Here is a 27,745-nt window from a genome sequence, read left to right as displayed (position 1 = left end):
AGAGCTATAGAGAGAGCGGCGAGAGCTATAGAGAGAGAGAGAGAGAGAGTAGAGAGAGCTAGTAGAGAGAGAGAGCGCTAGAGAGAGGTAGAGAGAGAGAGCTATAGAGAGAGAGCGGTAGAGAGAGAGAGAGCGGTAGAGAGAGAGAGAGCGAGTAGAGAGAGAGAGAGCGGTAGAGAGAGAGAGAGCGGTAGAGAGAGAGAGAGCGGTAGAGAGAGAGAGAGCGAGAGCGGTAGAGAGAGAGAGAGAGAGCGAGAGAGCGAGCTATAGAGAGAGAGCGAGAGCTATAGAGAGAGCTATAGAGAGAGAGCGAGAGCTATAGAGAAAGAGAGCGAGAGCTATAGAGAGAGAGCGAGAGCTATAGAGAGATAGAGAGAGAGCTATAGAGAGCTATAGAGAGAGCGAGAGCTATAGAGAGAGAGCGAGAGCTATAGAGAGAGAGCGAGAGCTATAGAGAGGGCGAGAGCTATAGAAGGAAGCGAGAGCTATAGAGAGAGCGAGAGCTATAGAGAGAGCGCGAGAGCTATAGAGAGAGAGCGAGAGCTATAGAGAGAGCGAGAGCTATAGAGAGAGAGCGAGAGCTATAGAAAGAGCTATAGAGAGAGAGAGCGAGAGCTATAGAGAGAGAGCGAGAGCTATAGAGAGAGAGAGAGCGAGAGCTATAGAGAGAGAGAGAGCGAGAGCTATAGAGAGAGCTAGAGAGAGCGAGAGCTATAGAGAGAGAGAGAGCGAGAGCTATAGAGAGAGAGCTAGAGAGAGAGCGAGAGCTATAGAGAGAGAGAGAGCGAGAGCTATAGAGAGAGAGCGAGAGCTATAGAGAGAGAGCGAGAGCTATAGAGAGCTATAGAGAGAGAGAGAGCGAGAGCTATAGAGAGAGAGAGAGAGATAGAGAGCTATAGAGAGAGAGAGAGCGAGAGCTAGAAGCGATAGAGAGAGAGAGAGAGAGCGAGAGCTATAGAGAGAGAGCTATAGAGAGAGAGCGAGAGCTATAGAGAGAGAGAGAGCGAGAGCTATAGAGAGAGAGCTATAGAGAGAGAGCCGAGAGCGAGAGCTATAGAGAGAGAGAGAGCTATAGAGCGAGAGCTATAGAGAGAGAGAGAGAGCTATAGAGAGCTATAGAGAGAGAGAGAGAGCGAGAGCTATAGAGAGAGAGAGAGAGAGCGAGAGCTATAGAGAGAGAGAGAGAGAGCGAGAGCTATAGAGAGAGCTAGCGAGAGCTATAGAGAGAGAGAGCGAGAGCTATAGAGAGAGAGAGAGCGAGAGCTATAGAGAGAGAGCGAGAGCTAGAGAGCGAGAGCTATAGAGAGAGAGCTATAGAGAGCTATAGAGAGAGAGCGAGAGCTATAGAGAGAGAGCGAGAGCTATGGAGAGAGCGAGAGCTATAGAGAGAGCGGCTATAGAGAGAGAGCGAGAGCTATAGAGAGAGCGAGAGCTATAGAGAGAGCGAGTAGAGAGAGAGAGCGAGAGCTATAGAGAGAGAGCTATAGAGAGCGAGAGCTATAGAGAGAGAGCTATAGAGAGAGAGCGAGAGCTATAGAGAGAGCGAGAGCTATAGAGAGAGAGCGAGAGCTATAGAGAGAGCGAGAGCTATAGAGAGAGAGAGGCGAGAGCTATAGAGAGAGAGCTATAGAGAGCTATAGAGAGAGAGCGAGAGCTATAGAGAGAGAGCGAGAGCTATAGAGAGAGAGCGAGAGCTATAGAGAGCGAGAGCTATAGAGAGAGAGCGAGCTAGCTATAGAGAGAGAGCGAGAGCTATAGAGAGAGAGAGAGAGAGATAGAGAGAGCTATAGAGAGAGAGAGCTATAGAGAGAGAGAGAGAGCTAGAGAGAGAGCGAGAGCTATAGAGACGAGATAGAGAGAGAGCGAGAGCTATAGAGAGAGCTATAGCGAGAGCTATAGAGAGAGAGCGAGAGCTATAGAGAGAGAGGAGAGCTAGAGAGAAGCGAGAGCTATAGAGAGAGAGCGAGAGCTATAGAGAGAGCGAGAGCTATAGAGAGAGAGCGAGAGCTATAGAGAGAGCGAGAGCTATAGAGAGAGAGCGAGAGCTATAGAGAGAGAGAGCGAGAGAGAGCGAGAGCTATAGAGAGAAGAGAGCGAGAGCTATAGAGAGTAGCGAGAGCTATAGAGAGCGAGAGCTATAGAGAGCAGAGAGAGCGAGAGCTATAGAGAGAGCGAGAGAGAGCTATAGAGAGAGAGAGAGCGAGAGCTATAGAGAGAGAGCTATAGAGAGAGGTAGAGAGAGTGTAGAGAGAGCTATAGAGAGAGAGCTATAGAGAGAGAGAGCTAGAGAGCTATAGAGAGAGAGCGAGAGCTATAGAGAGAGAGCGAGCGAGAGCTATAGAGAGAGCTATAGAGAGAGCGAGAGCTATAGAGAGAGAGAGCTATAGAGAGAGCGAGAGCTAGAGAGAGAGCGAGAGCTATAGAGAGAGAGCGAGAGCTATAGAGAGAGAGAGCGAGAGCTATAGAGAGAGCAGAGCTATAGAGCGAGCTATAGAGAGAGCAGTAGAGAGAGAGAGCTATAGAGAGAGCAGTAGCTATAGAGAGAGAGAGCTATAGAGAGAGAGAGCGAGAGCTATAGAGAGAGAGAGCGAGAGCTATAGAGAGAGAGCTATAGAGAGCTATAGAGAGCGAGAGCTAGAGCTATAGAAGAGAGAGCTAGAGAGAGAGAGCGAGCCATAGAGAGAGAGCGAGAGCTATAGAGAGAGCGAGAGCTATAGAGAGAGAGAGAGAGCGAGAGCTATAGAGATAGAGAGAGCGAGAGCTATAGAGAGAGCTAGCGAGAGCTATAGAGCTAGAGAGAGCGAGAGCTATAGAGAAGAGCGAGAGCGAGAGCTATAGAGAGAGAGCGAGAGCTATAGAGAGAGCGAGCTATAGAGAGCTATAGAGCTATAGAGAGAGCGAGAGCGAGAGCTATAGAGAGAGAGAGCGAGAGCTATAGAGAGAGAGAGCTATAGCGAGCTATAGAGAGGAGAGCGAGAGCTATAGAGAGGAGAGCTATAGAGAGAGCGAGAGCTATAGAGAGAGAGCTATAGAGAGCTATAGAGAGAGCGAGAGCGAGAGCTATAGAGAGAGAGCGAGCTATAGAGAGAGAGCGAGCTAGCTATAGAGAGAGAAGAGCGAGAGCTATAGAGAGAGCGAGCGAGAGCTATAGAGAGAGCGAGAGCTATAGAGAGAGAGCTATGAGAGAAGCGAGAGCTATAGAGAGAGAGCGAGAGCTATAGAGCGAGCTAGCTATAGAGAGAGAGAGCGAGAGCTATAGAGAGAGCGAGAGCGAGAGCTATAGAGAGAGCGAGAGCTATAGAGAGAGAGAGCGAGAGCTATAGAGAGAGCTAGAAGAGCGAGAGCTATAGAGAGAGAGAGCTATAGAAGGCGAGAGCTATAGAGAGCGAGAGCTATAGAGAGAGCGAGAGCTATAGAGAGAGAGCTATAGAGAGAGCTATAGAGAGAGAGCGAGAGCTATAGAGAGAGCTATAGAGTATAGAGAGCGAGAGCTATAGAGAGAGCGAGAGCTAGAGAGAGAGCGAGAGCTATAGAGAGAGAGCGAGAGCTATAGAGAGAGAGAGCTATAGAGAGCTATAGAGAGAGAGCGAGAGCTATAGAGAGAGAGCGAGAGCTATAGAGAGCCGAGAGAGGAGAGAGCTATAGAGAGAGCATAGAGAGAGAGAGAGCTATAGAGAGAGCAGTAGAGAGAGAGCTATAGAGAGAGAGAGCGAGAGCTATAGAGAAGAGAGCGAGCTATAGAGAGAGAGCTATAGAGAGCTATAGAGAGAGAGCGAGCTATAGAGAGAGGCGAAGCTATAGAGAGAGAGCGAGAGCTATAGAGAGAGAGCGAGAGCTATAGAGAGAGCGAGAGCTATAGAGAGAGAGCGAGAGCGAGCTAGAGAGAGCGAAGTAGAGAGATAGAGGGCTATAGAGAGAGAGCGAGAGCTATAGAGAGAGCGAGAGAGCTATAGAGAGAGCTATAGAGAGCGAGAGCGAGAGCTATAGAGAGAGAGCGAGAGCTATAGAGAGAGCTAGCGAGAGCTATAGAGAGAGCGAGAGCTATAGAGAGCGAGAGCTATAGAGAGAGAGCGAGAGCTATAGAGAGAGAGCTATAGAGAGAGAGCGAGAGCTAGAGAGAGAGAGCTAGAGAGAGAGAGAGCTATAGAGAGAGAGCGAGAGCTATAGAGCTATAGAGAGCGGTAGAGAGAGCGAGAGCTATAGAGAGAGCGAGAGCTATAGAGAAGAGAGAGCTATAGAGAGCGAGAGCTATAGAGAGAGAGAGCGAGTAGAGAGAGAGCTATAGAGAGCTATAGAGAGAGCGAGAGCTAGAGAGAGCGAGAGCTATAGAGAGCGAGAGCGAGAGCTATAGAGAGAGAGCGGTAGAGAGAGCTATAGAGAGAGCGAGAGCTATAGAGTATAGAGAGCGAGCTATAGAGAGCTATAGAGAGAGCTATAGAGAGAGAGCGAGAGCTATAGAGAGCGGTAGAGAGAGAGAGCTATAGAGAGAGAGAGCTATAGAGAGAGAGAGCTATAGAGAGAAAGCTATAGAGAGAGACTTGAGGCCTAACCGTCTGTGTGCACTCTCATGGTGGAGGCAGTGATGTCAGTGGTGATGTTGAAATAGGGGATCCACAGGTCCTGAACAAACAACAGCACCACTAGTCATTATTATGTCAATATTGCAACTGTAAAAGAAGGTTCAGGGCGGAGCCTTCATTCCCTTCAATTATATTTATTGCCAACGCGTTTCAAAGCAGGCTCCTTTTCTTATTAGTATAATAAGTTCAATTTTCCAGGCCGTGTGTGACAGGCAATTTTTTAAAATGTATTTAATCTACTCTCTGTTTACACAGGTGATCCCATTATGATGAAAAATGCCTTTTTACAAGAGAGACGCAAGACCGACTAACTCCAACTGTGCCGTTCCTCACCTCTATCTGTTTGTCCTTGAACACCGTGTAAATGCTGGAGTTGAAGGCAGCGCCAGAGAACATAGAAGTGATGGGGTAGGTCAGGTCCAACACCTTCTTAAACACCAAGGTCATTCCCTGCAACACACACCCCAACAAATCCATGAGAACATGTTTACTTTCACCTTTATTTGACCAAGTCATCCCATTGAGGTCCAAATCATGTTTCTTCAAGGTTGACCTGGACAACATTTAAACACTTGAAGGTCGAGTTAATATTCCTCGATTTGGTCTTTTCTTGATTCCTCGCATCCTCTCTCCTTGCCTCCTTCTCAAGGAGGACAAAAAGATGTGTCCTTCCCCTTGGACTTAGTCTCTCCTTCTCAAACTGCATTAGGAGGAACAACAGACTGACTGCCCAGGACAGGTGGGGCGGCAGGTTGCCTAGCGGTTAAGAGCGTTTGGCCAGTAAACCAAAAAGGTTTCTGGTTCGAATCCCGGAGACAAAAAATTTAAAAAAATCAGTGGATGTGCCCTTTAGCAAGGCACAACCCTGAATAAAAGTCGCTTTAGATCAGAGCGACTACTAAATGACTAAAACGTGAAACGACAGAGGACGCGAGGAATCGGGAAAGATGCCGTATCCTCTCACCATAGCCCACTCTCGTGCCCTCATCCTCATGCGGCTGTGACTGCGGTCCTCTGCGTACAGCGCCCCCATCAGGGAGCCGATGGAAACACCTCCCACCAGGTCCACAGGGATCCCTGCCTCACTCAGAGCATGCATGATACCCACCTGAGAACAGCCCCTGAGAGAGGAACGGGGGAGAGAGGATGAGGAACGAGAGACATTGGACATATGCTCACGACTCCACACACACACACACACAACACACACACACACTCCCTCATGAAAACGTAATGTAAACGTAATGTAGATTGCGGTAATGTCTTGGCTTCCATCGTCATGTTTGTGGATCTGATGCTCGCCTGCAGTGTTCCCTGCATTTGGCAGGTGCACTAACAGATTGCTTTGCAGGTTGTTGGAAATGGTTTCACACAACATACATACATCTCTGTGTACTGTTAGGGATTGTAACTGCCAAGTAGGCAACTTGTTTAACACTACCACATACGGTGAGTCAACACCAGTACCACAACAATTCACAAGGGCCCAAAATGTACGCCTTATCCTACACACTTCCCAGTAGTTTGGTATTCAGGCTTACCTTATGCAGGTATGTAAACCACTGAATACGTTTAATTCAACCACTGAAAATCCTCCCTTTAAATACAGTGTCTGTCCTTTAAATACAGTGCGCTGTCCCTTTAAATACAGTGCGCTGTCCCTTTAAATACAGTGCGCTGTCCCTTTAAATACAGTGCGCTGTCCCTTTAAATACAGTGCGCTGTCCCTTTAAATACAGTGCGCTGTCCCTTTAAATACAGTGCGCTGTCCCTTTAAATACAGTGCGCTGTCCCTTTAAATACAGTGCGCTGTCCCTTTAAATACAGTGTGCTGTCCCTTTAAATAAATAAATAGTGCGCTGTCCCTTTAAATACAGTGCGCTGTCCTTTAAATACAGTAAATACAGTGCGCTGTCCCTTTAAATACAGTGCGCTGTCCTTTAAATACAGTGCGCTGTCCCTTTAAAAATACAGTGCGCTCCCTTTAAATACAGTGCCTGTCCCTTTAAATACAGTGCGCTGTCCCTTTAAATACAGTGCGCTGTCCCTTTAAATACAGTCCCCTTTAAATACAGTGCGCTGTCCCTTTAAATACAGTCCCTTTAAATACAGTTTCCCTTTAAATACAGTGTGCTGTCCTGTCCATTTAAATACAGTGCGCTGTCCCTTTAAATACAGTGCGCTGTCCCTTTAAATACAGTGCGTGCTGTCCCTTTAAATACAGTGCGCTGTCCCTTTAAATACAGTGTGCTGTCCCTTTAAATACAGTGCGCTGTCCCTTTAAATACAGTGCGCTGTCCCTTTAAATACAGTGCGCTGTCCCTTTAAATACAGTGCGCTGTCCCTTTAAATACAGTGCGCTGTCCCTTTAAATACAGTGCGCTGTCCCTTTAAATACAGTGTGTTTGTCCCTTTAAATACAGTGCGCTGTCCCTTTACAGTGCGCTGTCCTTTAAATAAAGTGCGGGTTCCTTTAAATACATTGGGATCAATCCCTTTAAATACAGTGCGCTGCCTAAATGTGTGTGTTGATTGTTCAGTCTATTGGGATCAATCAAAGAACGCCATCTAAATGCACCAACCAACTGGTAGATTTAAAAACACTCTGATCTTGGAGATGATTTAAAGGTTAGGAAGGTATTGAGTTAAGTGCCTTTACATGTCTACATGTCCCAAAGTATCGCACAACATTAGCCTCATGTGATCCACTAATGCTCGAGACCCTCAGGAACAACTGCACTGATGTGACAGAGGGAAAAAAGGCACGTTGGAATGGAATGACGCAAGATGTAAGGTACACATTGAAGGAAACCCGAAAGTGACCGTTCTAAATGTATCACGGAACGGTGGCTCCGAAATCGTGGCTCATATTTCACATGCTAGAAACGGTCAAATAAAACAGATGTTATAAGGGCATACAATACAATATCTGAATAACGGCACAGCTATTTATAGCCTATTTCACTGTGGAAAAGGGCCCACAATGCATATCACAGCTATTTATAGCCTATTTCACTGTGGAAAAGGGCCCACAATGCATGTCACAGCTATTTATAGCCTATTGCACTGTGGGAAAGGGGCCACAATACATGTCACAGCTATTTATAGCCTATTGCACTGTGGGAAAGGGGCCACAATACATGTCACAGCTATTTATAGCCTAATAAAAATCGTGAAAAATATAGCAGATGCTTTTTCCACTTGGAACCGGTCGCTGAAACCTTATTCATGGTCGGTAGGGTCGTGTGAAAAGAGGGTCGAATTGTTAAGTCAAGGTCAGAATACGGCGTATCTGTAGACACACCTTCATTTATACGATCTCCACCCCAAAACGAATAACGGGTGAATAGCATGCTATTCTCATGCTAAAGTTCAAGGTTAGAATACGAGTAGAGAGAAAAGAATAAAATACCTTAGTCAGTCAGCATCCAACTGTCTCTCGCCCTCTTTTTGTAATAGAAGTAGCAGCATTATTATGAACAACTGTTGGCATTCGGTGAGTTCTCCCACCCACAATAAATAATCAACACGGACCTCTTTTGTCCCATGAAAAAGGAAATGACCTTCCATTTAACGTGATTCACGCGAGTCCCGAAGTCCCCAAAGGGGAACAAGACAAATATTAGTACAAAGCATTTAACAGGCATGAGTTAAGAGCGAGAGAGAGACAAGAGGAACCAACCTTGAAACATCTCCTGAACACAACACGAAAACAGGACAAACGGAAGGAGAAGAGAAAGACAGGAGAAGAGAGAGAAAGACAGGAGAAGAGAGAGAAAGACAGGAGAAGAGAGAGAAAGACAGGAGAAGAGAGAAAAAGACAGGAGAAGAGAGAAAAGACAGGAGAAGAGAGAGAAAGACAGGAGAAGAAGAGAAAATGAAAATGAGCAAGATATTACATTTGGCAGAAAAGTGGAATCATAATATGCTTTGAGTGTTTCATGCATTAGGAAAGACAACACCCCTACACGCCTCCATAGAAATGACTATAAATGGGGCCGAGTGACGTCAGTGACCTAGAGGACAGAGGTTAGAGGTCATTGGGGCGTACCTGGCCCCTCCTCCCCCCAGTATGAGGGCGATGGCGTTCCCGGTCAGGACCCTGGCCAGCCGGGAGAAGTCAGAGTGGCGTTCAGCCGGCTTCTGGAGCACACGCTGATACATCTCAATCTGGAGAAGAGTGCAATGCAGATATTAAAACACTCTTTCTTCAAATGGTGCGACACTGGAAATAACTGTGGGGTTGTGAGGCAATTCCTTCCTTAGTTATGAGTTAGGGGCGTGAACATTTAAACTAAAATAAATAAAATAAAAATCGGGATGCTTAACGTTAAGAATAATTATTTTTTGTTGTGTTACGGCGATGCAGAAAGTAAACAGAGCGTTGAAGCGCGAGGCTCATCTTCGCCGCCGTTTTGGTGCCCTGGCCACCACTCCGTGAACAGCACGGAGCGAGGGCAGATACGGCAACAAATCAGTCTCCGAAAATACTGAATCTTAGGACTCAATTCCTGGAGGAAACAAATCTTGGCACTCAATGGGAGTCGACACTATGACGTCATCGTTAACAGTTGGGAAAATGGCAGAGGACGGCCTGTATGGCAATATTGAAATGAGAAGGTTAAATGAGAAGGAAATGGAAACTCTGCGAGGTGGAATTGAGGTACAGTAATGACAGTACAGGTGTGATGCTTAACCTTCTGAAAAAGACCCAAACTGGAGCTGGCAGCAGCCTTGACCTTCTGAAAAAGACCCAAACTGGAGCTGGCAGCAGCCTTGACCTTCTGAAAAAGACCCAAACTGGAGCTGGCAGCAGCCTTGACCTTCTGAAAAAGACCCAAACTGGAGCTGGCAGCAGCCTTGACCTGAAAAAGACCCAAACTGGAGCTGGCAGCAGCCTTGACCTGAAAAAGACCCAAACTGGAGCTGGCAGCAGCCTTGACCTTCTGAAAAAGACCCAAACTGGAGCTGGCAGCAGCCTTAACCTTCTGAAAAAGACCCAAACTGGAGCTGGCAGCAGCCTTAACCTTCTGAAAAAGACCCAAACTGGAGCTGGCAGCAGCCTTAACCTTCTGAAAAAGACCCAAACTGTAGCTGGCAGCAGCCTTAACCTTCTGAAAAAGACCCAAACTGGAGCTGGCAGCAGCCTTGACCTGAAAAAGACCCAAACTGGAGCTGGCAGCAGCCTTTCTGAAAAGACCCAAACTGGAGCTGGCGGCAGCCTTAACCTTCTGAAAAAGACCCAAACTGGAGCTGGCAGCAGCCTTGACCTGAAAAAGACCCAAACTGGAGCTGGCAGCAGCCTTGACCTTCTGAAAAAAAAGACCCAAACTGGAGCTGGCAGCAGCCTTGACCTTCTGAAAAAGACCCAAACTGGAGCTGGAGCAGCCTGGCCCAAACTGGAGCAGTCTTAACCTTCTGAAAAAGACCCAAACTGGAGCTGGCAGCAGCCTTGACCTTCTGAAAAAGACCCAAACTGGAGCTGGCAGCAGCCTTGTGAATTCCAGCCTTGTGGAATTCTATCCATTTTCTTATTGTTTTAACGGAAAACCGATTAAATAACGGCAGTTTAAAAATTAAAGAAAGAAATTTAATATTTGTCACATCCTTATCAGGTGTGTGTGTACCAGTTTGGTCAGATCAGGTGTGTGTGTGTACCAGTTTGGGAAGATCAGGTGTGTGTGTGTACCAGTTTGGTAAGATCAGATCAGGTAAGATCAGGTGTGTGTACCAGTTTGGTAAGATCAGGTGTGTGTGTACCAGTTTGGGAAGATCAGGTGTGTGTGTATACCAGTTTGGTAAGATCAGGTGTGTGTGTACCAGTTTGGGAAGATCAGGTGTGTGTACCAGTTTGGGAAGATCAGGTGTGTGTGTGTGTACCAGTTTGGGAAGATCAGGTGTGTGTGTACCAGTTTGGGAAGATCAGGTGTGTGTGTGTTTGGGACCAGTTTGGGCAGGCTTCTTCTCTGGAGAAGACCCTGCGTGGGCAGGAGAGGTGCAGGTGTCTGGAGATCCAGCTCCTCATGTTGAGCCACTCCACAGTGCCCTGAGGCGGGGGGCCGTCCTCCCTGTGTAACAACACCAGTTGCTTCTGGGCCCTCACCGCACTGCCCTCCAGCATCCGCTCCAACTACAGGGTCAAAGGCCAGGGGTCAACTAGAGGTTGGCCAAGGAGAAGTAGGACATAGTTTGTCCAGAATTAAACAGGCATGTACTGCATACTGAGAGGAGAGGAGTTTCTTACACAATAGTATCAAGACACTTGAGTCTGTGACTGGTTGGTATTCCTCTTTATCTTGGTAAATGGGTATCATATCAGGGACAAGACAAGAGGTCAGCCACCAAGACCCAGGCATGACTAAAGAACCCTCAGCCACCCTGCCACCAAGACCCAGGCATGACTAAAGAACCCAAGAGGTCAGCAGGTCGACCCTACCAAGACCCAGGCATCAAAACACAGCGAGGTGGCACCAAGACCCAGGCATGACTAAAGAACCCAAGGATCTGCACTGACCCTAATCCCACATCAAACACAGTGGCCTGCTAACACTCTGGCTAACCCAAGCAACATGGAAATACGCTAGCTAACCTCTCCCTAAACATCATGCTAACACGCTAAGCTACCTCTCCCTAAACATCATGCTAACACGCTAAGCTGGCTAACCTCTCCCCAAGCAACATGGAAATACGCTAAGCTAGCTAACCTCTCCCTAAACATCATGCTAACACGCTAAGCTGGCTAACCTCTCCCCAAGCGCCATGGAAATACGCTAAGCTAGCTAACCTCTCCCTAAACATCATGCTAACACGCTAAGCTAGCTAACCTCTCCCAAGCGCCATGGAAATACGCTAAGCTAGCTAACCTCTCCCCAAGCGCCATGGAATACCGGAATTTGTCCAATAGAAACTCTTGTTTTGATTGCAACTGTTTGCACTAAGGATTACACCCCAGGGAGGGGCCTATTTCCTCTGCTTCTGAAGGATTTGCTGCCACTGAAGATATTCAAAGGCAAAATTTAGTAAGTGTGGTCACGCACGCAAACGTATTGCTACACCCTCTGTGGAAGCACATAAAGGATTCTGTAACAGTCCAAATGTGTTACAAGTGACAGACTCATAGGATGGCTCCGTAGAATTCCATTTCCCAAAATCAGTTCCCCTCCCAGAGCCCCCAGTCCCTCCTGGTTCCCCCGTACCTCCCCACAGCGGGGTCTTGCTCCCCAGTCCCACAATGATGATGCAGTCGGCCTGGCGGATACATCGCTGGGTCCAGGGGGTCAGGGTGTAGTCTGTCTGGTAGAGCACGATGCGGTGGATGTCCTCCTGCTGGCCCAGCCAACTGGACAGACGATACTCATGTACACTGACACAGAGACAGAGAGACAGAGACAGACAGAGACAGAGGGCGAAACAGAGAGAGCGAGTGAGAGAGCGAGAGAGAGACAGAGAAACAGAGAGACACAGAGAGAGAGAGAGAGAGAGCACAGAGAGAGAGAGACACAGAGAGAGAGAGAGACAGAACACTGTATATATATATATATAATATGACATTTGAATGTCTTTATTGTTTTGAAACTTCTGTATGAGTGAGACAGAATTTTTATTGTTTATTTCACATATATTATATACCGACTTGCTTTGGACAATGTTAACACATGTTTCCCATGCCAATAAAGCCCCTTGACAGAATTGAATTGCGAGAGAGACACAGAGAGAGACAGAGAGACAGAGAGAGAGAGAGAGACAGAGAGAGAGAGACACAGAGAGAGAGAGACACAGAGAGAGACACACAGAGAGAGAGAGACAGAGAGAGAGAGAGAGAGAGACAGAGAGAGAGAGAGACAGAGAGAGAGACAGAGAGAGAGAGAGAGAGAGACACAGAGAGAGAGAGAGACAGAGAGAGAGAGAGAGAGAGAGAGAGAGAGAGAGAGAGAGACACAGAGAGAGACACAGAGAGAGAGAGACAGAGAGAGAGAGAGACACAGAGAGAGACACAGAGAGAGAGAGAGAGAGAGACACAGAGAGAGAGAGAGAGAGACACAGATTTACTTCTTTAAAAAAATCTAAGGAACCCTTTATAATGCAGAAGATGCACACAACCCCATTCAGTCAAGCTCACCTGTCCAGCGAGGCCGCTCCCAGGCGCTGAGATGCTGTCGCTGGTCAGTAGAAGTGTGGGGCCTATGAAGAAGGACAATTTAGGTCAGGTCTGTGGAAAGGGACACAAATCAAATCACACAGCAGGCGTGTCAGAGCTTCGAAACAACAGAGGAGACTAACAGAGAAATGCTTAGACGGGTCCTTTTCCAACAATGCAGAATTAAAGATCATACAAAATGAAAAGACACAATCATAGTCCATCTGTCCTCACCATATCACTCCCCGGGCCCTAAAGCTTTCTAGAGAGATGACAATGATTTACTTCTTTAAAAAATCTAAGGAACCCTTTATAATGCAGGAGGGAGGACAAGGATGCACACACCCCATTCAAAGCTCACCTGTCCAGCCACCCCTCCCAGAATGGAGCTCACTGATGCTGTCAGCTGGTCAGTAGAATGTGTGGGCCTATGAAGAAGGACAATTTAGGTCCAGGTCTGTGGAAAGGGCACACCTAAATCAAATCAGCATTGCAGGCGTGTCACGTGCTTGAACATGATGAAAGAGAGGTGGAATGGGTGGTTACCAACAGTGAGAGCGTGCTGCAGCTCCAGTGTGAAAGCTGTGAGAGGTCCTCTTCCAACATCTATGCAGAATTAAAGATCATACAAAATGAAAAGACACAATCATAGTCCATCTGTCCTGGCGACTCATGATCACTCCCAGCCCAGTAAAGCTTTCTAAGAGATGACCTCCACGGACATTCTATGAAGGGCAGCACTGCACTGTCTAGACCCCATGATGGAGATCATCAATTCAGGTTAGCAGAATATTAGATCGTGGAAACAGCACCAGTGCATAAAAGCTGTCACCCACCCCCTCAGACATCTATAGAAGGGCAGCACTGCACTGTCTAGACAGCCTTGAACACTATGAAGAGAGAGGTGGAATGTGTGTGTGTGTGTGTGTGGTTACCAATGGCGATGAGAGCGTGCTGCAGCTCCAGTGTGAAAGCTGTGAGAGGTACCTCCTCAGACACAGGCAGCACGGTGACAGTGGACAGGTTGGACGCCGGGTTCCCCGCATCCCACTTACTGCCTGGGGTGTGCAGGGCCAGGTTCCGGGCTGGGAGGAGGACAGACACATTATCGTGAAGATATATTACACATAGCAGGGACATGAGGGGTTAGATCCTTCTGGGGACAACGGTTGCCTGTAAACACACACCTGTCAGAGGGCCATTGACCTGCTGCAGGATCTTCTGACCAAGAAGGTGAATCAACCTCGTGACTACCTAAAACAAGAGAAAGAGAGCGTCAGCGTGTGTGTGTGTGGAGTGTCGTGTGTGTGTGAGGGAGTGAAAGCCAGTCATAGACCAAGTTAGACTTCTCATCTTTGTATCTGTCCCATCATGGCATCTGTGAAAGCACGGGCAGCACCATAGAGGCCATGTTGACGTGGTCCATGTCTTCTTCTACTTCTCTGAGTTGGTTATCAAACTGAAAGGGTGCATACTGCCACCTGGAGGGGGGTTGTTGGAGCAGGTATAACACCTGCCACCTGGAGGGGGTTGTTGGAGCAGGTATAAACCTGGTGATTTACAGCCACCTGGAGGGGGTTGTTTGAGCAGGTATAACACCTGGTGATTTACTGCCACCTGGAGGGGGTTGTTGGAGCAGGTATAACACCTGGTGATTTACTGCCACCTGGAGGGGGTTGTTGGAGCAGGTATAACACCTGGTGATTTACTGCCACCTGGAGGGGTTGTTTGAGCAGGTATAACACCTGGTGATTTACTGCCACCTGGAGGGGTTGTTTGAGCAGGTATAAAACCTGGTGATTTACAGCCACCTGGAGGGGTTGTTTGAGCAGGTATAAAACCTGGTGATTTACTGCCACCTGGAGGGGTTGTTGAGCAGGTATAAAACCTGGTGATTTACAGCCACCTGGAGGGGTTGTTTGAGCAGGTATAAACCTGGTGATTTACAGCCACCTGGAGGGGTTGTTGGAGCAGGTATAACACCTGGATTTACAGCCACCTGGAGGGGTTGTTTGAGCAGGTATAAAACCTGGTGATTTACTGCCACCTGGAGGGGTTGTTTGAGCAGGTATAAAACCTGGTGATTTACTGCCACCTGGAGGGGTTGTTTGAGCAGGTATAAAACCTGGTGATTTACTGCCACCTGGAGGGGTTGTTTGAGCAGGTATAAAACCTGGTGATTTACAGCCACCTGGAGGGGGTTGTTTGAGCAGGTATAAAACCTGGTGATTTACTGCCACCTGGAGGGGGTTGTTTGAGCAGGTATAACACCTGGTGATTTACAGCCACCTGGAGGGGGTTGTTAGAGCAGGTATAAACCTGGTGATTTACAGCCACCTGGTGATTTAAAACCTGGTGATTTACAGCCACCTGGAGAGGGGTGTTTGAGCAGGTATAAAACCCAAGGCTGGTGATTTACTGCCACCTGGAGGGGGTTGTTTGAGCAGGTATAAAACCTGGTGATTTACAGCCACCTGGAGGGGGGTTGTTGGAGCAGGTATAAAACCTGGTGATTTACAGCCACCTGGAGGGGTTGTTTGAGCAGGTATAAAACCTGGTGATTTACAGCCACCTGGAGGGGTTGTTTGAGCAGGTATAAAACCTGGTGATTTACTGCCACCTGGAGGGGGTTGTTTGAGCAGGTATAAAACCTGGTGATTTACTGCCACCTGGAGGGGTTGTTTGAGCAGGTATAAAACCTGGTGATTTACTGCCACCTGGAGGGGGTTGTTTGAGCAGGTATAAAACCTGGTGATTTACAGCCACCTGGAGGGGTTGTTTGAGCAGGTATAAAACCTGGTGATTTACAGCCACCTGGAGGGGGTTGTTTGAGCAGGTATAAAACCTGGTGATTTACTGCCACCTGGAGGGGGTTGTTGGAGCAGGTGGTGATTTACAGCCACCTGGAGGGGTTGTTTGAGCAGGTATAACACCTGGTGATTTACAGCCACCTGGAGGGGTTGTTTGAGCAGGTATAAAACCTTGCCACCTGGAGGGGTTGTTTGAGCAGGTATAAAACCTGGTGATTTACAGCCACCTGGAGGGGGTTGTTGGAGCAGGTATAACACCTGGTGATTTACAGCCACCTGGAGGGGGGTTGTTTGAGCAGGTATAAAACCTCATGATTTACTGCCACCTGGAGGGGGTTGTTTGAGCAGGTATAAAACCTGGTGATTTACTGCCACCTGGAGGGGGTTGTTTGAGCAGGTATAACACCTGGTGATTTACAGCCACCTGGAGGGGTTGTTTGAGCAGGTATAAAACCTGGTGATTTACTGCCACCTGGAGGGGTTGTTGGAGCAGGTATAAAACCTGGTGATTTACAGCCACCTGGAGGGGTTGTTTGAGCAGGTATAAAACCTGGTGATTTACTGCCACCTGGAGGGGTTGTTTGAGCAGGTATAAAACCTGGTGATTTACTGCCACCTGGAGGGGTTGTTTGAGCAGGTATAAAACCTGGTGATTTACAGCCACCTGGAGGGGGTTGTTGGAGCAGGTATAAAACCTGGTGATTTACTGCCACCTGGAGGGGTTGTTTGAGCAGGTATAACACCTGGTGATTTACAGCCACCTGGAGGGGGTTGTTAGAGCAGGTATAAAACCTGGTGATTTACAGCCACCTGGAGGGGGTGTTTGAGCAGGTATAAAACCTGGTGATTTACTGCCACCTGGAGGGGTTGTTGCAGGTATAAACCTGGTGATTTACAGCCACCTGAGAGGGTATAAAACCTAACCACCTGGGGGTTGTTTGAGCAGGTATAACACCTGCCCACCTGGAGGGGGTTGTTTGAGCAGGTATAAAACCTCATGATTTACTGCCACCTGGAGGGGTTGTTTGAGCAGGTATAAAACCTGGTGATTTACTGCCACCTGGAGGGGGTTGTTTGAGCAGGTATAAAACCTGGTGATTTACTGCCACCTGGAGGGGGTTGTTTGAGCAGGTATAAAACCTGGTGATTTACTGCCACCTGGAGGGGGTTGTTGGAGCAGGTATAAAACCTGGTGATTTACAGCCACCTGGAGGGGGTTGTTTGAGCAGGTATAAAACCTGGTGATTTACTGCCACCTGGAGGGGTTGTTTGAGCAGGTACTGCCACCTGGAGGGGTTGTTTGAGCAGGTATAAAACCTGGTGATTTACTGCCACCTGGAGGGGTTGTTTGAGCAGGTATAAAACCTGGTGATTTACTGCCACCTGGAGGGGTTGTTTGAGCAGGTATAAAACCTGGTGATTTACAGCCACCTGGAGGGGTTGTTTGAGCAGGTATAAAACCTGGTGATTTACAGCCACCTGGAGGGGTTGTTTGAGCAGGTATAAAACCTGGTGATTTACAGCCACCTGGAGGGGTTGTTTGAGCAGGTATAAAACCTGGTGATTTACAGCCACCTGGAGGGGTTGTTTGAGCAGGTATAAAACCTGGTGATTTACAGCCACCTGGAGGGGTTGTTTGAGCAGGTATAAAACCCAAGGCTGGTGATTTACAGCCACCTGCAGTTATGGAACGTTTGATCATATGTAGGTGACGGTCACGAATTTGTGTCAGCTGGTGATCGACAGTTATTTTCTTGACAGTCTCACGGTAATTGACCGTTAATTAACAAACACATTTAGCATATCCTGGCTTCCACACATAGCTTACGAGCCACTGATGCAGAACTTTGAAACGTCTACATTTGAACAAGTCTAATAAATAAATAAATGTAATGTAGCCTATACCTTCACAATAAATCCCATCATTTATTTTAGACAGGTCTAAATAAACATGTTATGAAGAAAATGTGGTCTATTTCAGAAGAATAGAATAGCATACTCTGAGTTGTCCTTATGGTAGGTCCTGATCTGGCTATTCCATATGGCTGTGGGCTACACTAGTTCAATTAGCAGACAAGATTTGCTTAGGATTCCGTGACATTATTTTATAGTATGAAGAATACAATTGAACATAGCTAGATTACATTGAAAGGATATTTTCTCCAAACGACTTCCAGGGAGTGTTGCACATGCACCTATTCTGTGTTGAGCGGTTAACAAAGAAATAGGTATCTATATGCTAAATTTACAGTTATTCATGTAACTTGTTGTTCTACAAACAGGCTATATGTTTTGATTTTTAATTCATTTTAAATCTACACAACAGTGATCACCGGACAATGAGACAGCCTATAGGGAGGAGGTCAGAGACCTGGCCGTGTGGTGCCAGGACAACAACCTCTCCTTCAATGTGAAAAAGACAAAGGAGATGATTGTGGACTACAGGAAAAGGGGGCCCGAGCACGCCCCCATTCTCATCGACGGGGATTTCCCTTTTTTTATTTAGTTCACCTTTATTTAACCAGGTGGGCTAGTTGAGAACACCTTTATTTAACCAGGTAGGCCAGTTGAGAACACCTTTATTTAACCAGGTGGGCTAGTTGAGAACAAGTTCTCAGTTACAACTGCGACCTGGCCAAGATAAAGCAAAGCAGTGTGAGACAGACAACAACACAGAGTTACACATGGAATAAAAAAGCCAAAAACATAATAAACAAGTCAATGACAGTAGAAAAAAGAAAGTCTATATACAGTAGTGGGGCTGTAGTGAGCAGGTTGAGAGCTTCAAGTTCCTTGGTGTCCACATCACCAACACACTGTCATGGTCCTAACACACCAAGACAGTCGTGAAGAGGGCACGACAACGCCAATTGCCCCTCAGGAGACTAAAAGATTTGGCATCGGTCCTCAGAGATTTTCTACCATCGGGAGCATCCTGACTGGTTGCATGGCAACTGCTCAGCCTCCAACCGTAAGGTGCTACAGAGGGTAGTGTGTACAGCCCAGAACATCACGGGGCCAAGCATCCTGACTGGTTGCATGGCAACTGCTCAGCCTCCAACCGTAAGGCACTACAGAGGGTAGTGCTTACGTCCCAGTACATCACTAGGGCCAAGCTTCCTGCCATCCAGGACCTCTATACCAGGTGGTGTCAGAGGAAGGCCCTAAAGACAACAGCCACCCTAGTCAGACTGTTCTCTGCACATCAAGTGGTACCGGAGCGCCAAGTCCAAGTCCAAAAGGCTTCTTAACAAAAGGCTACTCCGGTTGTAAAGATAAACAATGTCTTTAACATTAGGAAAGTTGACAAATAAATATAGTAGGCCTAGCCTATAGAAAGCTGTAGAAATCCTCCTCTTTTTAATAGAGGCCATCACTCTGTTTTCTCATGCAACTGCATAGCCTATAGAAATGTTGCGCAGCATGAGCTCATGAAGTGTTTGATTAGATTTTCGAACTATTTGCATTGATGTCCATGATTAGAGGGACAATAGAGTGCTGCGTACCAGGGAGTAAGTTTGGTAGGCTACTAATGACCATCAGCAGCATCAGAGCCTGGAGAAGCCTAATTACCGTGACTAAACGGTCACATGGAATTTGACTGCCTTCACTCGTGACCGCTGGTGTGGCGGTAATACGGTCACCGCAACAGCCCTACAATGGATTGGCTGATCCCTCTGGATGACTGTGATGGAATGATATGATCCTTCCCACCCAGTTACCTACACAAATGGTGAAAGTCCTCAATGGCGCTGCCGGTGTGAAAACGCGCTTTTGGGTATTAGAGTCGTCTATCTAAGTCTATGAAGCCAGTTGATCTACATACCTGTGGGAACTTCCTCTTAATGTAGCCGAGTGCTCCCTCTGGTAGTTTGGCCAGCTCCGAGTCACGCACTGCATGCACCGTGGTGGCTCTGTTCTGATGGGTCAGGGCCTCCACCTGGATGGGGACATCAACCACCAGAGGCTCCCATTGGTCAACACTGCGAATCATCCCTCAATCATTATACAGGCACTATGCACCAAACTTACCCCTTAACACTCTTGCAATTGATTTAATAATCATTGCACATTCCTTGTTTTCATATGGAGTTGAAGTGATCTTAGCCCTACAAATAGGAACATATTTTGTTTTTTAAAAAGCACTTACTGGTGCAGAAAATGTAAATAACTATTTAAGATAAAAATGAGTGATCAGAGGAACGGACCAAGAAAAGCATGGTGAGCCAGACTTTTTAAGCCCCAGTGATTCCCGTGTCCATTTTCATCAGCGTCAACAAGCCAGCCAGGCAGTGACCTTTCATATCAAAGCGATTGATCTCTCTCTCTCTCTGTAATAACACTGTGCTGCTGGTACACACATGGTCTAATTCTGTATCCTCGCATTCCACGCTCTCCTGACTCTGTCCTCACGGACACCGTAACTACGGCTACCGGCTGGAGCCGGTAACCATGGCATCGGACAATTCGCCTCAGGCAGGTATTCTTAGCAGCATAGGCATCGCCACAGCAATGCAAATCCACGTCAGCCAATGGGAGCGTAATGCAGTGAATTAAAGGGAGAGGGGTTACCAAACAGAGCTAAATCCTCTCTGGAGTGAGTGAGTGAGTGAGTGAGTGGCACACACACACACACAGCTCTGAGATGTTGTGAATAGCCATGTCATGGTGGGGCGTACTCGTGGCCCTGCATAAAACCGTGTCGGTATCTAAATGGGTTTGCTTACATCTACAATCAATAAAAAAACTATAAATTCTTTAAAAGCCTTGTTTATGCTACGGCGGCTGCGTTTTTAAAATGGAACCACCCACTGTGCCATTTGACCCCTTACCACGCCGATGAGGTCACCGCGGCCGTACTCTCCGGTCAGCTCCTTCTTGCCGTCCTCCTTCATGATGACGGAGCGCAGAACTACGGCCATCTCAGAACTATGAAGGTGCTGTCTGACTTATCCCCCTGTCTGAGAGAGAGAGGGGATCAGACTTATCCCCCTGTCTGAGAGAGAGAGAGAGGATCTGACTTATCCCCCTGTCTGAGAGAGAGATCTGACTTATCCCCCTGTCTGAGAGAGAGAGGATCTGACTTATCCCCCTGTCTGAGAGAGAGAGGACTTATCCCCCTGTCTGAGAGAGAGAGAGAGGATCTGACTTATCCCCCTGTCTGAGAGAGAGGACTTATCCCCCTGTCTGAGAGAGAGAGGGATCTGACTTATCCCCCTGTCTGAGAGAGAGAGAGGGTCAGACTTATCCCCCTGTCTGAGAGAGAGAGAGGGATCTGACTTATCCCCCTGTCTGAGAGAGAGGGAGAGAGGATCTGACTTATCCCCCTGTCTGAGAGAGAGGGAGAGGATCTGACTTATCCCCCTGTCTGATCTGACTTATCCCCCTGTCTGAGAGAGAGGGAGAGGATCTGACTTATCCCCCTGTCTGAGAGAGAGAGAGAGGGATCTGACTTATCCCCCTGTCTGAGAGAGAGAGAGGGATCTGACTTATCCCCCTGTCTGAGTCTGAGAGAGATCTTATCCCCCTGTCTGAGAGAGAGAGGATCTGACTTATCCCCCTGTCTGAGAGAGAGGAGATCTGACTTATCCCCTGTCTGAGAGAGAGAGGATCTGACTTATCCCCCTGTCTGAGAGAGAGAGGATCTGACTTATCCCCCTGTCTGAGGAGAGAGAGAGGATCTGACTTATCCCCCTGTCTGAGAGAGAGAGGAGAGGATCTGACTTATCCCCCTGTCTGAGAGAGAGGAGGATCTGACTTATCCCCCTGTCTGAGAGAGAGAGAGGATCTGACTTATCCCCCTGTCTGAGAGAGAGAGAGAGGATCTGACTTATCCCCCTGTCTGAGAGAGAGGGAGAGAGGATCTGACTTATCCCCCTGTCTGAGAGAGAGAGGAGAGAGGATCTGACTTATCCCCCTGTCTGAGAGAGTCTGAGGGAGAGAGGATCCCCCTGTCTGAGAGAGAGGGAGAGAGATCTTTATCCCCCTGTCTGAGAGAGAGGAGGATCTGAGTCTGAGAGAGAGGGATCTGACTTATCCCCCTGTCTGAGAGAGAGGGAGAGAGGATCTGACTTATCCCCCTGTCTGAGAGAGAGGAGGGATCTGACTTATCCCCCTGTCTGAGAGAGAGGGAGAGAGGATCTGACTTATCCCCCTGTCTGAGAGAGAGAGAGAGAGGATCTGACTTATCCCCCTGTCTGAGAGAGAAAGAGGGTCTGACTTATCCCCCTGTCTGAGAGAGAGAGAGGATCTGACTTATCCCCCTGTCTGAGAGAGAGAGAGAGGATCTGACTTATCCCCCTGTCTGAGAGAGAGAGAGGATCTGACTTATCCCCCTGTCTGAGAGAGAGGATCTGACTTATCCCCCTGTCTGAGAGAGAAAGAGGATCTGACTTATCCCCCTGTCTGAGAGAGAGAGAGAGAGGATCTGACTTATCCCCCTGTCTGAGAGAGAGAGAGGGATCTGACTTATCCCCCTGTCTGAGAGAGAAAGAGGATCAGACTTATCCCCCTGTCTGAGAGAGAGGAGTCTGAGAGGAGAGAGGACTTATCCCCCTGTCTGAGAGAGAGAGAGAGGATCAGACTTATCCCCCTGTCTGAGAGAGAGAGAGAGGATCAGACTTATCCCCCTGTCTGAGAGAGAGGGAGAGAGGATCTGACTTATCCCCCTGTCTGAGAGAGAGGGAGAGAGGTCTGATCTGACTTATCCCCCTGTCTGAGAGAGAGATCTGACTTATCCCCCTGTCTGAGAGAGAGAGAGAGGATCTGACTTATCCCCCTGTCTGAGAGAGAGAGAGAGGATCTGACTTATCCCCCTGTCTGAGAGAGAAATCCCCCTGAGGGTCTGACTTATCCCCCTGTCTGATCCCCCCTGTCTGAGAGAGAGAGAGGATCTGACTTATCCCCCTGTCTGATCCCCCCTGTCTGAGAGAGAGGGAGAGAGGATCTGACTTATCCCCCTGTCTGAGAGAGAGGAGAGAGGATCTGACTTATCCCCCTGTCTGAGAGAGAGGAGAGGATCTGACTTATCCCCCTGTCTGAGAGAGAGGGAGAGAGGATCTGACTTATCCCCCTGTCTGAGAGAGAGAGGGATCTGACTTATCCCCCTGTCTGAGAGAGAGAGAGAGAGGATCTGACTTATCCCCCTGTCTGAGAGAGAGAGAGAGGATCTGACTTATCCCCCTGTCTGAGAGAGAGGATCTGACTTATCCCCCTGTCTGAGAGAGAGAGAGACTTATCCCCCTGTCTGAGAGAGAGGGAGAGAGGATCTGACTTATCCCCCTGTCTGAGAGAGAGAGAGAGACTTATCCCCCTGTCTGAGAGAGAGGAGGATCTGACTTATCCCCCTGTCTGAGAGAGAGAGAGAGACTTATCCCCCTGTCTGATCTGACTTATCCCCCTGTCTGAGAGAGAAGAGGATCTGACTTATCCCCCTGTCTGAGAGAGAGGGAGTCTGAGAGGATCAGATCCCCCTGTCTGAGAGAGAGAGGAGAGAGGATTATCCCCCTGTCTGAGAGAGAGGGAGGATCTGACTTATCCCCCTGTCTGAGAGAGAGAGAGGATCTGACTTATCCCCCTGTCTGAGAGAGAGGGAGAGAGGATCTGACTTATCCCCCCCCCTGTCTGAGAGAGAGAGAGAGATCTGACTTATCCCCCTGTCTGAGAGAGAGAGAGGATCTGACTTATCCCCCTGTCTGAGAGAGAGAGGATCTGACTTATCCCCCTGTCTGATCTGACTTATCCCCCTGTCTGAGAGAGAGAGAGGGATCTGACTTATCCCCCTGTCTGAGAGAGAAAGAGGGTCTGACTTATCCCCCTGTCTGAGAGAGAGAGAGGGATCTGACTTATCCCCCTGTCAGAGAGAGAGAGAGAGGGTCTGACTTATCCCCCTGTCTGAGAGAGAGAGAGTCAGACTTATCCCCCTGTCTGAGAGAGAGAGAGGGTCTGACTTATCCCCCTGTCTGAGAGAGAGAGGATCTGACTTATCCCCCTGTCTGAGAGAGAGAGGGTCAGACTTATCCCCCCCTGTCTGAGAGAGAGAGGGATCTGACTTATCCCCCTGTCTGAGAGAGAGGGGTCAGACTTATCCCCCTGTCTGAGAGAGAGAGAGGGTCTGACTTATCCCCCTGTCTGAGAGAGAGGTCAGACTTATCCCCCTGTCTGATCTGACTTATCCCCCTGTCTGAGAGAGAGAGAGTCTGATTGTTTCAACTGTAGCCAGACAAATTCAAGCATCCCGAATTGTAGTAATGTCTTGACATTCATTATCATGTTTGAGGTTAAAAGGGATTTTAGTCTTTTTTTTCTCCTTGCCCAGAGTCAGACCAACTCATGGAATCCATTTTTATGTCTCCGGGTGCCGTTTGGAGATGATTGAAGTCCCGTAATAGACGCTAACAGAGGCAATAATGGGACAGATGCGCTGCCATCTCTACGCGCCAGAGAACAAGGAAGTGGATAGAATCTCGTTTCTTATTATCATCAGTCAAATGAAAAATATGACAAATAGCGACTACTTTGTGAGACTATGAATGACCAACCACCCAGCTTTGGAGTAGTTAAGTCTTATTTCTTTAACTTTAAATCATCTCCAAACCTGCATGCAGATACATAGAAATGGTATGTAGAAAAACAACCTCAAATCTTGAAATCTCGCCGTATCCCTTTAAGAATAATCACACTTGGGGATTCATTGCAGATGGAAATACTGTAGATCAGTGAAGGCAGTGAAGCTGAACATCGGTGTGGACAGAGGGGTTTACCTACCTGTAGACTGCCCGGCCGGCCTCCACAGCCATCCAGTCCAGAGCAAAGTCTATCTGCCTGACGAAGGACGACATCCTCCGCACGACCGTGTGAGCTACGTTCAGCACCACTGTGGGTTCTGCACGCATGATCCTGAGGGGTGGGACACACACACACACAGGTAAATGTCGGAGTGTGCATGCATGTATGCATATGAAATACATGTGCACGACAGTGTGTATTCCCAGTGCCTCACTCGTAGAAGTGGTCTTGGAAATGGAGAGGAAGCTGCAGTCTCGGTGGGCTCGGACAGTGAAGATGAGGGGCTCGCCGGTCAGTACAGCCAGCTGGCCCACCAGCTCCCCGGGGTGGGTCACAAACAGACATGTGTCCTCCTCGCGGTCGATCATCCGCTGGTACACATGCAGCAGGCCCAAGATCACAAACTGCACACTCACCTCCTGAAACACACTGGGATGATGACTTTCCAGGAAATCAAGTTCCTAATAATAATTCATATTTATACCGGAAAAATTGGAAGTGCCAATTTAAAAACCAAGAAATGGTCACTTCTCCCAAAATAAGATTGTCGCAGGGCCACATTGTCGACTTGGCTGCTCCTCCATGTCCAGATTTCACAGCGAAACACAGTGAAACTGATATTTGGTCATGAGTGTAACTTTGATCTCCAATGACATTGTTGTGAATTGCGAAACAATATGTTCATAAATTTGGAGCGTGACGATGTTCCTCAATTAACTCATTAACTGCATTTACAGCAGTAGGCCTAGGCTACCCCGAGGAAATTGTTTAAATATGAATCTCTTCACGGGGACCAATTCTTTAAAAATATATATCCATATCGACCTTCATACAGTGTGTTGATCACACATTCTCTAAGTAGGCTCTCATATGGGCAGCGATACGAGACAGTGAAGCAAGGGGATAGCGGTATTTTGACATACAGTGCCTTGTGACAGAGCCAATTTCAGGCTTCAAACATAAAGATATAAAACTGTATTTTTTTGTTAATCAACAACAAGTCATGAGCATTTATTGGATATTTCAAACTTTTTAAACCAAAAACTGAAAAATTGGGCAAAATTATTTAGCCCTTTTACTTTCAGTGCAGCAAACTCTCTCCAGAAGTTCAGTGAGGATCTGAATGATCAATGTTGACCTCATGGGATTACAGTACAAAGTTAGGAATTGTCATGCGAGACAGGAGTCGGGATTTGGGGTTTCAGTGGGATTGGGGCGACAGGGAAATAGGCTCTATATAAGGCTACTACTTGTGTCAATAATACACATGATTTAGGCTACGTTATTGCACGCTCCATGTCTTAGGTCCGTTAGGATCACCACTTTATTTGAAAAATGTGAAATGTCAGAATAATAGTAGAGAGAATGATTTATTTCAGCTTTTATTTCTTTCATCACATTCCCAGTGGGTCAGAAGTTTACATACACTCAATTAGTATTTGGTAGCATTGCCTTTAAATTGTTTAACTTGGGTCAAATGTTACGGGTAGCCTTCCAGAAGCTTCCCACAATAAGTTGAGTGAATTTTGGCCCATTCCTCCTGACAGAGCTGGTGTAACTGAGTCAGGTTTGTAGGCCTTCTTGCTCACACACCTTTTCAGTTCGGCCCACAAATTTTCTTTCCATGGGATTGAGGTCAGAGCTTTGTGATGGCCACTCCAATACCTTGACTTTGTTGTCCTTCAGCCAATTTGCCACAACTTTGTGAAGTATGCTTGGGGTCATTGTCCATTTGGAAGAACCATTTGCGACCAAGCTTTAACTTCCTGACTGATGTCTTGAGATGTTGCTTCAATATATCCACATACTGCCATTTATTTTGTGAAGTGAACCAGCCCCTTCTGCAGCAAAGCACCCCCACAACATGAGCTGCCACCCCGTGCTTCAAGGTTGGGATGGTCATTATGGCCAAACAGTTCTATTTTGTTTCATCAGACCAGAGGACATTTCTCCAAAAAGTATGACCTTTGTCCCCATGTGCAGCTGCAAACCATAGTCTGGCTTTTTTATGGTGGTTTTGGAGCAGAGCCTTCCTCCTTGCTGAGCGGCCTTTCAGGTAATGTCGATTTAGGACTCGTTTTACTGTGGATATAGATACTTTTGTACCCGTTTCCTCCAGCATCTTCACAAGGTCCTTTGTTGTTCTGGGATTGATTTGCACTTTTTGCACCAAAGTACATTAATTTCTAGGAGACAGAACGCGTCTCCTTCCTGAGCGGTATGATGGCTGCCTGGTCCCATGATGTTTATACTTGCCTACTATTGTTTGTACAGATGAACGTGGTACCTTCAGGTGTTTGGAAATTGCTCCCAAGGATGAACCAGACTTGTGGAGGTCTACCAATTGTTTTTATGAGGTCTTGGCTGATTTCTTTTATTTTCCCATGATGTCAAGCAAAGAGGCACTGAGTTTGAAGGTCGGCCTTGAAATGCATCCACAGGTACACCTCCAATTGACTCAAATGATGTCAATTAGCTTATCAGAAGTTGCTGAGAACATGACATCATTTTCTGGAAATTTCCAAGCTGTTTAAAGGCACAGTCAACTTAGTGAATGTAAACTTCTGACCCACTGGAAATGTGATACAGTGAATTATAAGTGAAATAATCTGTCTGTAAACAATTGTTGGAAAAATGACTTGTGTCATGAACAAAGTAGATGTCCTAACCGACTTGCCAAAAATATAGTTTGTTAATTAACAAGAAATGTGTGGAGTGGTTGAAAAACGAGTTTTAATGACTCCAACCTAAGTGTATGTAAACTTCTGACTTCAACTGCATACAAGAGTAAAGATGATCATTAGCACTCACCTTAACTAACATTTTCCCAGCCTAATTGTTACCAAATATCCAAATGGAGATTTAGTGTTAAACACAAATTTGATATTGATTGATTTATCTAGACGGGTCCCCTGCGCTTGTCTCAAAACAGCGCGATCACAATCAAAACAGTGCTGAAATGATAACCTAGGTGACCACACACACACCTATGACAGTTGAATATGACTTTGGGAGTTTCAGTAGAAGCCAGAATTTGATAAGTTACTAAAATTGCTTTAGCCTACTTAATTCCAATATTTTCCTCATTCAGTTGATCCTTAACTAAAGACTTTCTGTCTCTGCGCCTTTTCTAGACACAATGGCTGTTTCCTCCTCACTTCGCTGCCGCCCGTAGCTCTTTCATTTCTGTGATGCTGGACCACGTCTGGGCTTTCATTTGTGGGTCAGAAGGGGACAGAAGGGTATAGAATTTTCCTTTCTGACGAGAACTCTAAACGGCATTCGGTTTTCGTGTGTCCAATCCAGTGTCAATTATGCGCGTGCTTTGAATATATGGCGAATTTGTGTGCTAAATACATTAGCCTAAATGCTTTCATGTGACAACCTGTTTGTATAATGTCCCATTTAATTTTTTTTGCAATCTTCTGCTG

General features: G+C 47.2%; 1 pseudogene; it reads right to left on the bottom strand.

The window, feature by feature from the left end:
* LOC135544677 (patatin-like phospholipase domain-containing protein 7) overlaps positions 1-27,745 on the bottom strand; it is a 51,872-nt pseudogene that overhangs the window by 9,007 nt on the left and 15,120 nt on the right.

Source organism: Oncorhynchus masou, chromosome 8 (assembly GCF_036934945.1).
Source record: "Oncorhynchus masou masou isolate Uvic2021 chromosome 8, UVic_Omas_1.1, whole genome shotgun sequence".
NCBI classification, from domain to species: Eukaryota; Metazoa; Chordata; class Actinopteri; order Salmoniformes; family Salmonidae; genus Oncorhynchus; species Oncorhynchus masou.
Note: the sequence above shows the minus strand (reverse complement) of the source record. Positions and strands in the feature narration are given on the sequence as shown.